The sequence below is a fragment of the Vicugna pacos genome, chromosome 2 (assembly GCF_048564905.1).
Source record: "Vicugna pacos chromosome 2, VicPac4, whole genome shotgun sequence".
Lineage (NCBI taxonomy): Eukaryota > Metazoa > Chordata > Mammalia > Artiodactyla > Camelidae > Vicugna > Vicugna pacos.
The window spans coordinates 120,216,976-120,232,109 of record NC_132988.1 but is presented as its reverse complement, the minus strand read 5'-3'; the positions used below and the strand labels follow the sequence as shown (position 1 = coordinate 120,232,109).

Sequence of the window (15,134 nt, the reverse complement as noted above, 5' to 3'; positions counted from 1 at the left end):
ACCCTGCTGGCTAAATACCCTCCCATAGCCTCGCCTGCATCTGACCGCCCACCCCTCCCCTGGCTTTGCCCCTTCCTCTCCAGTGGTCCTGCCTTGGTCCTGTCTCTTCCCAGTGGACATGGGCACCCCCCAGCCACTTGATTCTGGCCTTTCCCACCTACACCGCCCACCTAGTTAGCGTCTCTGCCCCCCAGTGTGCTGCTGATGGGTAGCTCTGGGACAGATGGACAGTGACATGGCCCAAGTTCTCTCCAGCTGCAACTCTGGGCATCCCCATAGCCTGGGGCTGCCTCCTCAGGGACCTTGGCCTCAGAATAACCCAAATCCAGCGGCTGGAAACCCCCTACTCTGCCTGTCCAGAGCAGCCCCCCATCCTGCCTGTCCAGAGCAGCCCCCCTCCCTGCCTGTCCGGAGCAGCCCCCTGCCCTGCCCATCCGGACAGCTGGTCCAGCCCTTCCTATTGCTGCCCCGCTGGACTCTGGCCCTTTGTGTCCAGTTTAGCACAGAGGTGCAGACCTTGGCTTCCTCCCGGACAAGGTCCGCCTCTGCTGGCCTGGCCTTCTGCCCGTCCCCCCAGCCCCTGCAGCCCTCAGCCAGATACTGTCCTTTTCCTGCTCACAGCTTCCTAGGCCCTGGGACCGGGGTCCCAGCCCCACTCCCTGTGGGGATGCACCTCCCCTCCCTCTCCTCATATGCCCGAAGCTTTCCACCCCTTCCCTGGAAGGCTGCAGGCCCTTACAAGCTTGGTGGCCTTGCCCCCTCTCCCTAGACACCTTCACTCTATCTCCACCACTTACGTCACCCCTGAGGGTTTTCTCCTGGAAACCATTTCCTCCCAGAAAGCCCCTTCCCCTGCAAGACCTGACAGGTCCCCTTCCCCCTAGGCCCCTGCACTTTAAACCAGATAATCTGGGTCTAAAGCTGGACTTGTACCACCCCACCTCCCTCTATGGCTGTGGGGAAGGGCCTCGGTTGGGAGCATTCCCTGGGAGACAAAGTTTAAAATACCTTGTTTTCTGGGCCTCCCAGTATTGGAACAAGACCTCTGGGCCATAGGAGTCCAGCCCTGATACAAGGGCTGTGTCACTGCATGGAAGTGCCTGAAAAATGTCCTGGAGGCTCTTTTGAAACAAGGGCACCCTTCTGCCAGATGTTTGGGGCAAGGAAGGGGACGGAGGATGGGGTCATCCCATGCCCTGCCCCTCCCTGCCTCCTAACCTGAGTCAGACCCTGGAGGCAGGGATGGGGTCAGAGACGGATGCTGCCTCCTCGCTCAGGATCAGGATCAGTGGGTTGGGAGGCAAACCTCCTCCAGTGGGGCCACCAGGTGTCACTGTGCAGGACACACACAGGGAACAGACACTTACATTTACTGAGCACCTGTTGTGTGCGGTGCAAAGATGGTGTGCCCACACCCGTAGCCAACTCCTGCCTTCTTCTCCCGCGGACCGGGGGTGGGGAAAGGAGGGAGCTCCCCAAACCCTGAGCCAATCCTTGAACCCCGAGTGCTGCAAGCTGTGCCCAGGGCCTGGAGGCGGCCAAAGTAGTGAGTGCCGGGCCCTGGGTTGGGTGGGGCCGGGGAGCCAGGGGAGGCGGGGCGGGGCCCGCTGGGGCGGCCAGACAGAACGGGCGGGGCCTGAGGCCGGGGTGGGGCCCAGAGCCAGGGAGGGAGGGGCCAGGCCGAAGGGGCGGGGCCTGGCGGAGCCGCGCGGCCGAAGCGCTCAGCTGGCAGATCTCCTGGCTCCCGGCCCGGCGGGCGGCAGCGCCTGGCGGCTGAGCCGGAACCGCCGCCGGGACGCCCGGCCCGCGGAGGTGGGGGCAGAGCCTCGGCAGGTAAGGCACGACGGCGGGGCGCGGACTGGCGGAGCGCGATCGCGTCCCCCGGGCTGGTCGGAGCCCCCGGGGCCAGGGTCTTCGCCGTAGGGCGGTCGAGGGGCGATCAGCTCCAGCTCCCCCGGGCCTGGCGGCGCCACCGCGTGAGAAAGTGCGCGGGGTCGGGGGTGCGCGGGGTGCACGCTGGAGGCCGGGGGTGGGAGCAGTGGTGCAGCGTCCGTCCCGCGGCCCCTCATCCCTCTGGGCTCCCGCTTCTGCAGGCCCCTGGGGCTCGCAAACCGCCGCAGGCCCCCATTATAGAACCCGCACGCCTCGGCCGCCGAAGGCCCAGGCCGAGTTTGCTTCCACCTCCTCCCGGTAATCCAGACTCTCCTTCCCTCAGCTGGCCAAACGAAGGTGGGAGAAAAGCTGCCTGTTGGAGCTGATTCACACTGAAGTGTGAGTGACTGATAGCCCCGTGGCTCAGAGGGTGTCTGCCGTGCTTATTTTGAAGAAGCGCATCAGAGTAGGGGGGGGGGTTGGGGACAGCCTTCCTTCCACACATGGGCCTGGCCCCTCCCAGCAGACCAGCTCTTCCCTGCTGCTCTGGGATCAGGCTTCCCCTGGTGCAGTGCTGACAGTGGCTGCACTGGGGGTGTTTAGCCTGCCTGAGCCCTGCTACAGCGTGGGAGCCAAGAGCCCACGGCGCTTGTCGCCCTGCGGGACCCCGAGTGCCTCGTATCCTCTCTCTGCGCCTCGGCTTGCCCGTCTGTCAACACTGGTGACGCCTGTGCCTGCTGGCCAGGTGGCCATGCTGAGTAAAGTGCCCCTCATAAGTGGCCCTGGCCTGGGGCGAGGGCTCCGTGTAGGACTTCTGGAGTTGCGGTGTGGCTGACACATGGGAGCTTCCTGATGAGGTGCGTAACCAGGCCCCAGCACAAAGGGGGCCCAGGAAATGTCAGCTGCCATGATGGTGATAAAATGTGTAGAATTCTTTCACGACAGTCTGATGGCCAAGGGGGCTTGGCCAGTCCTGGTGTCGTGGTCTGTTTCCAGGTTTAAGTCCAGCCCAGCACTGACTCAGTGTGAGCCTGGTCATCCCCCTGTCCTCTCTGGCCCAGGCTCTGTGAGACCAGGCCAGGGTTCCATGACCTCCCGGCTCTCCTCCCACTGTGTTCTATACCCAGGACACCCAGAGGACCCCCTGGGAGCGAGGGCTCCACTCCGGGTGGGCCAGGGGACCAGGATAGGGGCTCTAAGGGGGGAGGACTCTGTCATAATTCCCCTTCCCTGCCTGCCCCCCAGTCCATTACTTGGCTCTGTGCCTGGTGTTGGGACACACCCTGGGCAGAGGGGGCAAGCAGAAGGACAGACAGGTAGGTGGCCCAGACTGGTCCCCCTTAGCCATCTGAAAAGAGGGCCTGGCCTTTTGAGGGAGTCCCTCAGGCTTACAGAGTCAGGGAGGAGCCCACCAAGAAGGCTACCCTGGGAGAGATAGGGAGGCGGGCGGCTCCAAATCTCCCTTAGCCCTTCCTGTTCACGTGGACAGAGGAAAGTCAGGCGCTGAGTCAGCCCCCACCAGCCCCCCTCAACATGGGTGCACTCAAGCTGCAGGCCTGCAGGTGGGAAGTCTGAAGCACACACACACAGAGACCAAGTGGCCCAGCCTTGGACACAGAGGGCCTGGGTCCTGGCTTTGAATGTGGCCACGACCATTCACCAGCTGTGTGATCTTGGCCTGGAGGCTTCACACTGCTGAGCCTCAGTTTCCTTGTCTGTCAAGTGGAGGGAGTGAACCACTTTCTACCTCGTGGGTGGTAGTGAGTGTCTAGTGGTTGGCTAGTGCTGGCACATGGTTGGTGTGCAGTGACTGTGAACCACTGGGGGTGTTTTCCTCAGTCCTCAGGGCTGGGTAACAGGGATAGCTAGGCCACCTCTGGTTGGCAGTGGGCATGGGGCTGGACCTGGAGAGGCCTGAGACAAAGGGCAAGCTCCCAGGTCCTATCCCGCTTAGGTCTCATGGCAAAGGCCTGAGTCTGTCAGGAGCGGCCAGGCTTGGGGAGCCGCCTGGGTCCTCCTGGCTTCTGTCCTTGAAGCTCTACAGTAGGACAAGGGTCAGTGACTGGCAGGCTCCTCCCCTCACTGGCTGGCCAGTAGGTGGCCTCAGTAAGGCTGCGGCATGCACATATGTGGTTCTGTAATAACCCCAGGTAGTGTAGCCAGCACTGCTGAGAGAGGTGGGCTATAGGTAGCCAGTGAAAGCAGGATTTGCAGTCAGGAGGAAGGCTGTTTGGACCAGGTGGACGGTCATGAGGGTGGGAACAGACTGAGCCAAAGGCTGGCAGTGGGGAGAGTGACGGACCAGTTTGACCAGTGGCCTGATGTGCACTGGATGTGGTGAGGGACATGGATCAAAGTGCAGAGGGGCCTGGGAGGCAGGGAGGGGGGCTGTCAGGACACAAATCCTCACCCCCAGGTAGGCGGCCTTTCTCCAAAAGGCCTCTGGATCTTTCCAGTGGCCCTGACCAGGCATCGAAGGACTGGGGACAGTCCTATGTATGGGCCACCTAAGTCCGAGAGGTGAGGGGCCAGGGAGCATTCTAGACCCTTTGTAGCCTTGGGCAGGCAGACCCAGCAGCGCCTGCCGCCTGGTCATTGTCCTTAAAGGCCCTAGGCCTAGGCACCAGGGCAGACGGGGTGATGCCAGGAGAGAGGGAACTGCTGCTCAGCTGCGGCTGGGAGACCTGAGCCTCCTTAGTGAACTCTCAGGGGATAGAAGCCCCTGGCTTTGGCGGGGGCCAGGCTCCAAGCTGCACCTGAACTCCAAAGCACCATCCCAGTGAAGTGCAAACCCAGGCTGGCCCTCGTCGGGGAGGGGGCCTGATGGGGCTTGAGGTGGCCTGGGCTCCCAGGAGAGGCAAAAACCCGCCCCACTCCCTCCTTCTCCCTGGGCACCAGAACTTCTGAGGTTCCAGCTCTGGGGCTGCCTGCAGGTCAGCCCCTGCCCACCCCCGTCCCAGGTCACAAACCACCTGGAGCTGCTGGCAGACCTGGCGCTTCCTTCACCCCTGACCCTGAGGTCCAGGGGAGACTGACCCTCAGCGCATGCCGGCTAGCCACGGTGGGCCCCAGGGCGCCTTGCCAGTTGGCCTCCAGGAAAGGTGTGGGCTTGGTCGCCCGAGGCAGTGGCCTGGTTTGGTTGGTGGGGCCTGAGGGTTTGGTCTGCACCTCTGATTCCGAGAAGTGCCCTCTGCTTCCTTGTGAATCAGATGTTTATTGTGTGCAGGCTCAGCCCAGGGCAGGGGCGGCCCACTGCCAAGCACGCCCGTTCCAGGCCACTGGGTAGGGTGTGGGGTGCCTGCCTGCTGGAACCTGCAGAGGGAGCGGAGGTCCCTGCCCCCAGGGCCTGCCAGGCTGACGGGTGACAGCCCCAAGGTGGCGCCATGCGTGCGGTGCCGAGGGTGGGCTCCCCCGTGGACAGAGGCTGAGCCAGCCTGGAGGAGGCTTCCCCAGGGCTTCTCTGAGCCAGCAAACAGTTTCTCCCAAGAAGCAGAGGGGAGTCACATTCCCAGCACAGGAGTAGCCTGTGTCCCTTTCATGTCCGAGTGACTCTCTGGACTTCAGGTCGCTCCTTGTGAAACAGGACACTGAAATCCTCCCCCCCAGGTAGGCGGCCTTTCTCCAAAAGGCCTCTGGATCTTGAAACAGTTCTAACTTATGGTATCCTCGGGAAAGTTAAAAGAGACACAGTCCTCACTGTGGGACCTAGATCCTGCAAGGGGCGCCATCAGGGCCACACCTCCAGCCCCAGCTGGGCTCCCTGTCCTTGACCTCACACAGACCCTGCAGCTCCACTTCAGGGGTTTCCTCTAGTCCTGCCTGAGGGGGTGCTGTGATCCTGCAAGCTGCTATGTGGCATTAGAGAGCCCTGTGTCCTCACACCCACTGCCCTGAGCTGGGGTGGGCAGAGCCAGCCTGGCCCCCACCCCTCATTGCTGGCAAAGTGGAGAGAGGTCAGGGGTCGACCCAAGGTCCTGGAATGCAGGGTGGGCCGTGGCCTGGTTCCCAAAGCCTTGGGAGCCCGGGGCAGCACCCACAGCCCACTTAGGGCCCTGGCTGGAGGACGAGGCCTTTGCCACCCCACTCTGAACCCTACCGCTGGGGCAGTGGTGGGGCCCCCTCAGAAGGCTGCTGCCCAGAGGCCTCTGCCCCTCTCAGGCATGCCGGGGTGTCCTGTGTACCAGGCCATGGGCCAAGCATGTCCCCAGGAGAGGACAGGTAGCAGCTCCACCTGTCTGGCTCACCCTGCCATCCCTCCTCAGAAGCAGTTTAGTAAGGCTTAAGTGTCCTGCTTGGTGCTGGGGCCCGGCCTCGGCCCCGCCCCCACCTCCCAAGCCGGATGCCTCCTGCAGGCCCGGGCCCATTCCCTGGTCGTGTTTACCTGCCTGCTTCTCCCTGCCTGAACGGGAACTCATGAAGGACAGGGCCACATCTGACTGCCCAGCAGTGCCCCTGGGGGCCTGGCCCAGAGGAGGGAAGTTCCCCTGTGAAGCTCCCACAGACTGAAGCCTGGATGGCTGCAGGCAGGGCGTGTTTAACTCCGGCTCGTCATCAGAGACAGATGTGCTCTGTCATCTTGGAAGGCCTCTGCCGCCCGGTTGGCGAAGTTTCCAATCAGATCATAGTGGGTGGTTCTGTTGTGGCCTTGCTTGAACCTCTCGAGGTTTCCATCACAGCCCCACCGAGCCATAGGCTCCAGCTGCCACAGCCCTTAACAGTCACCACTCCAGCCACCCGGTCTCAGGGGCCCCAGCAGTGGTTCAGACAGGGTGACTGAGGCGGGAGGTTTATGGCACCCACTCTAAGTGGAAGCCATTCTGTTCTCTGTGGCTGTTCGTTCCTAGAGACACACGTTGGGGCCAAGATTGGGGTCAGCTTGGGCTTCCCAGAGCCACTGGCCACAGCGGGGACATGGTCTTTGGGTCCCAGAGAGCTGGACCCCAGGCACGGCCCTGGCAAGGTTAGGTCTGCACCCAGCAGGAGAGTGGTGGGGAAGGATCCAGGAAGGCGGGCCTGGGAGTCCTGAGTGGTGGGAGGAATAGCGCCCTGCCCCGTGCTGGAGCAGGAGGGAGGCATGCAGGGAAAATCAGCACACTCCTTGTCTCCTAAAGAATGACCTCCCTACCCTGGCTGCTTCCTCTCTTATTTGAGGCCAGAAAAGGAAGGCCTTCCCCAAGGGGCGTAAGAGGCGGGCACCGAGCCGCTGCATCCCCAGACAGCCGGGCAAACGCAGTGCTGGGGGCTGGGCCCTGGCAGGCAGGCTGGCAGTCAGCTGGGTGGGTTTGACCATGGTGGGCAGAGGGTGGAGCGCTGCGTTCCCTGCCCTTCAGCAAGGACAAGAGGTGGCTTTCTACTGCCGTCACCATCTGGCCTGAAACCCCTGGGGGTTCAGGGTGGCCGTTGGGTGCTTGGCGGGGCACGTGGGAGTGACCTGCTGCAAGCTGGAGGCAGCAAAGGGCCTCAGAGCCCCTGTGGTCGGTGCCAGGCCACTGCGGCCTCCCTGCTGACCACCCAGCTCTTGTCAGAGCCAAGGCCCTTGGGGACAGAGCCTCGGCCTCCAGCAGGGCCTTGTTTGTGCTGTGCTGCACACCTGCTGGCCACCCTTCCCCACAAGGTCCTCCCCCCAGCCCCCCACCTCCGTCTTCTCTCGGATCCTACCCAGGGGGACTTTCTTCCTGGCCTGCCCCAGGGCTGGGGTCCCTGGTGCCAGCTCCCTGCTACACGGGGAGCTGCTCAGGGCGGCCCATGGGGAGACTCTGGAATAACTTCCAGGACTCACCAGGACCCGGCCTGATTTGTTTCTAGACCCTGGGCTGCTGCTGCCAGAAGAGGCTGATGCCTGGTCCTGCCGTCAGGGGAGGTGTCCCGGTCTGGGCGCAGCCCCGGGCCCTGGCTCAGCTGGGCCTCAGCTCCAGTGGCGCTGGGGTCCGCCTGCTATAAAATGGAGTGAGGGATGGTGCCCAGCCCATCCTGGGATCCTGGACAGCAGCCCTGCAAGTTTTGCCACCTAGGGCAGGAGCCTTCCTGTTCTCCTGAGAGAGTGACTGGGGGCATGAGTGCTATGGTCAGTGGTGGCTGTGCCTGCGCTGGGGGCAGGAAGTCACTGGGGAAGGAAGAGCATTGAGAAAGAGCCACCCTTCACCCTGGGCAGGATCGAGGAGGCCTTGCCCCGAGCCCAGGGTTCCTGCCAGCTGGGCACCGAAGGGGCAGCTGTTTCAGGGCTGAGGTCTTGAGAAGCAGGAGGAGACAGCCCCACCCCAGTGGCCTCCATGTTGATTCACCCGCCGCCTAGAAGACACAGGGACCCCTCCTGGGTGCTGGGCCGGGGCTGGTTGTGGGGGAGGGCACGGGGCCGGGTGAGGCAGCAGGCACCGTCTTGGCCTGCCAGTGGGCAGCACCCAAGAATGGTGTAGGAGGTGCCATTGGGGGCACCGAAGGTGGGGCCTTCTTGGGGTGGGAGCAGGAGGGGCAGGAGGGGCCAGGCCAAGGGGTCCGGCTGTGTGCTGGCGTGGAGACTTCGAAGGGGAGGCTGCGAGAAAGCAGAAGGGGCCAGAGAGGTCGGGCCGTGGGCGGGGGAGGGTTTTAAGCAAGGGCTGGTTTCTTTTCAAAGCTCACCCTGGGGTCTGGAGAACACACCCCGCCGCACAGACGCACAAGCCCCCTCCCCTGCGGCGGTGGCTGTGCGGATGCTTGCTTCAAAGGCTTGGGCAAATGGAACCTGCAGGAGGGCTAGGTGTGCGGTGGGGGCAGGGGGGCAGGCGCCCACGGTGAAGTTGGTGATCTGCACTGAGGGGCCGCCGGGGCTGGGGAAGGCAGACCTGGTGAGGCTGGGCTGTACCAGGCTCTGGTAGTTCCTACTCTGTCCCCTCCCCAGTCCTCTTTGCTGCCTTTTCCGGCTGACAGTCGTGTGACCCCATGGCTGTCTCCCTGGGGAGGGGGAGGGTGTCCCTGGAGTGTTCACTGAGCTGTGTCCCCTCTGCCACCCAGTACAGGCCACCCCAGCCCTGTGGCAGGTCCCCGGCCGAGAGGAGGAGGCCTTAAGGGCTGGCACTCAGGAACTTGGTCCCTGGCTCTGCTGATCAGAAGCCGCCTTGCCTCTGGGGACCTCAGTTAGGCAGACAGTTAGATGAGAGCATTTGCCTTGTCCATGATGGGCCTGCGGGGCAGACGGCAGGGCCAGGCGGGTGCTCGGCCTGCCCGTGGGGATTTGGTGAAGCCCCCTAAGGCTGCTGTGTCAGGGGTGGGGTGCAGGGAGGTTGGGCAGAGGGAGAGGCCCTGACTAGAGCCGCCCACCCCTCTGAGGAAGGGCCGGCCTGGATGAGCCTCCAGAGACCCCCGCCTCCAGCCCCGCACTGGGCTCTGGGGACCCCTGAGGGCACCCCTCCCTGGCCTGACTGTGGGGCATCAGGGTGTCTTGCGGAGACCTGAATTTGCGGAGTGGTCAGGGAGGGTGTGCGAGCCATCTGTCGTGGTCGGGCATCAGCGGGTTGAGGGCCTTGAACCCGAGACTAAGCACAGTCGCCTTTGAGAGTCGCCTCCCTGCTGTGGCTGGGAGCGGGGCTCAGAGTCGGCGGGTGGAGTGTAGGAGGGTGGGTGTGGGGTGCAGGATCCCACAGGACCATTGGCCTTGGAAGAGGGACGGTGTGCCCAATCACAGAGTGGCTGGATGGAGACCCCTCCTGTCCCGCCCCTGCTCTCTCCTGTCTCCTGCCCCATCTGTGAAGACGGCCCGGAGGGGCAGGGGAGGCTAAGGCTGGCCCCTTTCCTGCACCAGCCTGGGCCCACTGCCAGACCCTTCTCCTCACTGGGCCTCTGAACAATGGGGCAGTGTGAGGGCGCCTGGGAACGGTGGGGTCAGCCCGGCCCCCTGTGGGCCCCTGCCGAGGGGCTCGGACAGGAGCCAGCGGCCGTGAGTCATCGGTCCAGCGCCCGCCTGGGGTTCCCAGGCCAAAGAGGAACAGCTGCTCTCAGTCCCCCAGCTCTGGGGGCCGGCCTGGGGCTCCTTCCCTCTTTTGCCCTCCGTCTGCGCCTCTTCCTGCGCGCTCTCTCTGGCTCTCTCCCTGCTGGGCCTGTCTGCCTCCCTGCCGCTGTCCAGCCAGAGACCTGGGCCTGGGAATGGCCGTGGCCTGCTCCCTGGGGCCCCTGCCCACAGCAGCCAGGCAGAAGGGCTGGCTGTCACATGGTGACCCCTCTCCCAGCTGGCGGGGTCCCCAGGGGGTGGCCAGTGAGAGAGCAGGACCCGCCCCAGACAAGAGACCTCCGGAGGCCAACCTGAAGTTTACTGAAAAACGGAAGATGACCAAAAGCAAGAGAAAATGCAATAGAGTTAAAGACTAAGAGGCTGAAAATTGCTCGACAGCATTAAAGAAAGAAAATTGAAAACAGCTCAGAAGTGCTCAGAAATATTAACATTAGAGATAAAAGGACAAAAATAAGTGGGTTAAAACTGAAGACCAAGCAAACCCTAAGACGCCGAAGTGAGAGGAAGGAGGGCAGGGCCTTAGGGCAGGGACGCGGCCGTGACGGATTGCAGCCTGTGGCAGATAGTTCTCGGGAAAGCCAGTGGCCCAGGGACCCCCAGAGGTGTACGGAGGCCTAGATGGGGGCCATACCCCGTGTGCCTGGGTCCTGGTGCCCTTTGCCCTGACCTGGGAGCTCTGACCTGGTGAAACGCTGGGAGGCACCCCGGAGCTTTGCGGTGGTCAAAGGGAGGCCACTGAGGCACAAGATCCTAAGGAGATGAGTAATGGAACAGATGCTGCTGGGGCCCAGGCCAGTGTTCCTGGCGGCCGACCCTGCGATGCCCCGCGGGTGGTTGCAGTGTGGCGGGCTCATGCAGCAAGTGCCCCTGCGGCATGCCAGCATCAGGTGTGAGTCCCATCCACACTCAGCTGGACACGTGGCCCTGCCAAGTGGTTCTGGACAGGACCTGCCTTTGTCCCTCCTGTCTGAAAGTGTGCACCTCTTCCCACCCCAGCCCAACCCCAGGCCCTTTGGATAAGCGCCTTCCTATCCAAGACACTTTCCATGGCATCTCCTGCTTGGCTACTGCATGTCGATGCTAGCTGATGTGTCACCGTGTCTGGGTGGATGGGTTGTCACAAGGGTGTGAGTCAGAGGTGGCTGCCTCTCCAGCAGATTAGGAGCCCCAGACAGAGGGCGAGGCCAACTTGGATCCCCAGGGCTGAAGGGTGCAGTGTTTGCCTGCAGGTGGCAATGCCCTGACTGTCTTCCTTTGCCCCAGCACCAGGGAACCAGCAGTGGCGAGCAGGGCTCAGAATGGGGGCTTGTGGCCGGAAGAGTCTCCTGACGAAGCCCCCTGGGCACTGGAGATAAGTGTAAAACAGAGGCAGACCCTGAATTCATGAGGATAGGCTGGCATGTGCCTGTTCCCGCACTCGGTATGTCCCACCGCTTGTGCCCCAGCCTCTGCCCAGAACCCAGGGGCCCTCCTCCCACTGCCCACTGGTCTGGTGGGTTTTCTGCCAGGTGAAAGCCAGCATCCTTCCAGAGAGGAGGTCCTGGGGCTCCTCCTCCTCCTTACGCCCCCTCAGAGCCAGGTGTGGCCAGAATGCCAGGCTGCATGGTGTGGATGAGGAGGCCCTGGCTCTGGACCACACAGGCAGTGCTGGCAAGGGAGCCATGGCTGCAGCCCATCAGCCTCGACTTTCTCGTCAGGAAAGCAGGAGACTGGGCAGTCAGGGACTGAGTGGGCCATGGAGTGGACTCCTTGGCCCTGGGTGGACATTCCTGGAGGGTGTTCCCTGCCTTTGGCTTGGCCCTCCTGTCCCAAGAGGTGGGCTGCAGGCAGGAAAGCGCCCCCCCACCTTCGTGACCCCCCATCTTGGCTTTAGCAGGTGGGGAGTCTGTCCCCACAGGTTGTTCATGTGACATCAGTGTCCCTAGGAGGGTCTGGCTGGTGGTATAGCCTGTGCTCCTGAAGCCTGGGCTGGTGGCAGAAACCAGGCCCTTTGCTGAGGGCAGGACCAGGCTCTGTGTGGCGGGGAGGGAGGCCTGGCACCCAGCACCAGAACCCCCTCTGGGGCCTCCTGCAGCCCAGCAGGGTGGGGCTCAGCGAGCGTGAGCAGAGGAAGCCAGGGTGGCGTGACCCAAGGAGCGGACACAATGGTGACTGGGAAGGGGGTGGAGCAGGCTGGATTCGGGGAAGTCCTGCTTTCTGAGGGTTCCTGTCTGCCCAGGGTCAGCCTGATGCTGCCCCCTCTGGGCGTCCTGACAAAGGTACTTAGTGGATTCTCCCAAGCACACCCCTTGGACCCCAGAAGCAGTGTCAGGCAGCCTGGTCTGCCTGGGGCCTGGTCCACCTGCTGCGAGGTGTGAGGGTGCATTGTCTGGGCCCCACACCTGCTCTGCCAGTGGTGACTACTGGCCTTGCTTTGTGGACAAGGATGCCTGAGGCTGGAAGAAGTCAAGTGCCTGGCCAAGGTCATTCCAGGGATGTCCAGGCCTTGCTCCGTGGACAGCAGAGCCCCTGCACTAGGCATCTCTCATTGCACCCAAGGGTCCCCCAGGGATGGAGAAGTGGGGATGCTTGGGGCAAGATGAATGGTTTAATTCAGTAAATGAGCTCCAGGATTGGACCCCATGCAGAGTAAGGAGTGCCCACCAATGGGGTGGGATCTGCACCCCACTAGCTCATGCTGTGGGGGTATCAGTGCTGTTTCATGCCTGGTCCACTCTGGGGACACCGAGGGGACAGACACAAGGAATGACTGTCCCCCGGAGCTATGTCAAGAGAGGGGCGGACAGTCAACAGACTGAAAACGCTGCAGTCAGTGTGCAGGGGGCGTGAGCGGGGCGAAGCGGCTCCTAGGAGCTGGGAGGGGGTCCTGCACGTGGGCAGAGCCTGTGCAGGAGGAGGGACGGGGCTGTGTGTGGGCCTAGTGGGTGTGGATGTGGGGCCGAGGAGGTGGCAGTGGGGCCAAGGAGAAGGGAAATGGCTCTGGGCTGAGCCAGCCACCGGGACACATGTGTCTGTCACCTTTGGGTGGAGTTTCTAACCCTGGGAATGTGACTCAGTGTGGGGCCAATGGTGGGCAGGGAGGCCGGGTGCTGGGGGTCCAGACCCGCGAGGGCAGGGTGGAAAGGAGTTGCCTGGCTCCCAGCAGGAGCGGTTCAGGAGAGCATTCTCCCTTCCTGACACGACCATGATGTTGGTGTGGCCAACTGAACCTGCCCAGCCATGCCAGGTGGTGCTCAGGATAGCCCCACGGTTACCTGAGGAAACGGGCTCAGAGCAGGCCACAAGGTTAGGACTGAACCCAGCCCGTCCCCAGGGAAGCCTGTGCGCTAACCACAGTGCCATCCTGCCCCTCAAGGTCCTGTGGGTGGAGCAGCCCCCGCGGTGGACAGGAGCATCTGAAGGGGAGCGCCTCTCGGGGGCAGGGCCTGTGCTCCATGCAGGGTGCCCACGCTGGCTGCGTGCTTGGTCGTGAGCCTCTTCAGGCCAGGCGGCGGGTGGGGAGGGGCTGGCAAGTGGGGCGGGCTGCAGCCGTGGGCGAGGGGCCAGGAACGGGGGATGGGCCTGCCACACGTCAGCACTCTGGAGAGTTTCTTTCTCAAGCAATTAAAAGGTGGAAACTTGTCAGAGTCATGATGACTGAAGTGTGAATCCTGAAACGCCTCTGCTGGCTTGTGGTTTGAGGCAAGAGTGGAGCCGGGGAGTGACGCTGCCAACCTGCCCCTCCCCCGACCCCACTGCCCGCACCACCGCCTGCCATGGACCCTGGGCCTGATGGTGGACCTGGGCCCGGAGGCCCTGCCAGCCAGCCTCCGCCCACTGACGGGCTGCTCCTCAGGCCCAAGAGCCCTGCCCAGGGCTCTGCTGAGGGTCCCCTGCACCTGGACTCTCGGAGGGCCTCCAGCCCCGCTCCCTGTGCTGAGCCAGTCCTCAGCCCTGGCCCTTGAGAAATGCTGCCCAGTTTGGGAGCGATGGCTCCAGGCAGGACACCAGGCCTAGGGAGGGGGCCCGGGTGGGCTGTGGGGCTGAGCGGGCTTTATGAGTCCTCAGTGGAGGCAGAGCTTAAGGGCCAAGGGTCCCAGAGTAGAGATCACACCCCGCCTCCATTTGGCCCTCGCCAGGCTCCACGTGGACAGCTGTCCACGCCAGCCTCTTCTGCATATGCCCTAGCCTCTTGGCCCTCGACAGGAGTGGCGGGGCTGCCTCTCGCCTCCACCCTGGGCAGCCCTGAGAAGCCCTGGGGGCCTCCTAGACCCCAGCATACCGCTGAATTCTGGGGATGCTGGCCTGTTCTCTGTTTTTTCTTGTTTGTTTTTTTCCTGTTCTGTCTTTTGCAATGAGCAGATTCGAATGCTCACCCGGTGCACGGCAGCTTATCTTAACAAGCAGAGGTCCTGGGGCAATGGGACTTTGCTGCAGCCACTGGACATTCGTTTTTATTGGGGGTCAGATTAGCTCCAGGTCACTGTTCTCTCTGGCTCTAAGGGACGGTCCAGGCATGTGCTGGTTATAGCCATATCAGGGGTGTAGCCGTGTGCGTAGACGTGACCCTGAACCCATCCGTCCTGCCATCCGTCTGTCTCTCTGCCCCTGCTGTGGGCCAGTCACTGACCTGGGCTGTTGGGACTCAGTGGGACCCAGACCCATGGGGAGTGCTGGGGGACACATGTGACACTCTGGTGGACAAGGCTGAGCTATTGACTTGGAGAATTCAGAGAATGCAGTGAGGTTCTAGATGGTTCTGTTCTCAAAGGAGGAGCAAGCATTTGTTGGAGAATAGAGTTCTAGGTGGAGGAGACTGCCTGTACTGGGAATGGGGCACGGTGGTCCTGTGTGACAGGCCCCGGGCCCAGGGCCCAGGGCAGCAGCAGGGGCCGGACCCCATCCATGGTGGTGGAAATGGCCTGATGGAGCCAAGGAAGGGTTGGCCAGGGGCGTGAACTAGAGGCCAGGAGGTGAGTCCAGCAAGTCTGGTGGGTGTGGGCTGGGCACGGCCTCAGAGCCCGTGCAGGGAGGGGTGGAAGGTGATGGGCCAGGCCTGCAGGAGGCTCCTGGCGCCGATTTGCCCCATCCAGCTGGATGCCCACGGAGGGGCACTGCACACAGAGACTGCGTCACCCTCTAGGGTTTCAGATTAACCGGAGCCTGCACTTCGAACAGGGGAAGGACTTCGGGGAGAGCCTGTGTCAAACACTTTCCCACGGCTGCCCTAGCAAAATACCTCACGCTGGGGGCTGGGAAGAACACAAAAGTCTTCTCACAGCCCTGGAGGCCAGAATCCAAA

At 62.9% G+C, this 15,134-nt stretch overlaps 1 protein-coding gene across 5 annotated transcripts in view; it reads left to right on the top strand.

Moving 5' to 3' along the window:
* The first annotated feature begins 1,701 nt into the window (after positions 1 to 1,701).
* SH3BP2 (SH3 domain binding protein 2) overlaps positions 1,702 to 15,134 on the top strand; it is a 34,150-nt gene continuing 20,717 nt past the window's right edge. The window contains exons 1-2 of one of the 5 annotated variants that reach the window (XM_072947038.1): positions 1,780 to 1,833; positions 2,216 to 2,271. The gene's annotated coding sequence lies outside the window, so the exon portion shown is untranslated. Of the gene's footprint in view, positions 1,834 to 2,215; positions 2,272 to 15,134 lie in introns of those variants that run through there. The other 4 variants (XM_072947032.1, XM_072947045.1, XM_072947025.1 and 1 more) reach the window with 4 other exon arrangements.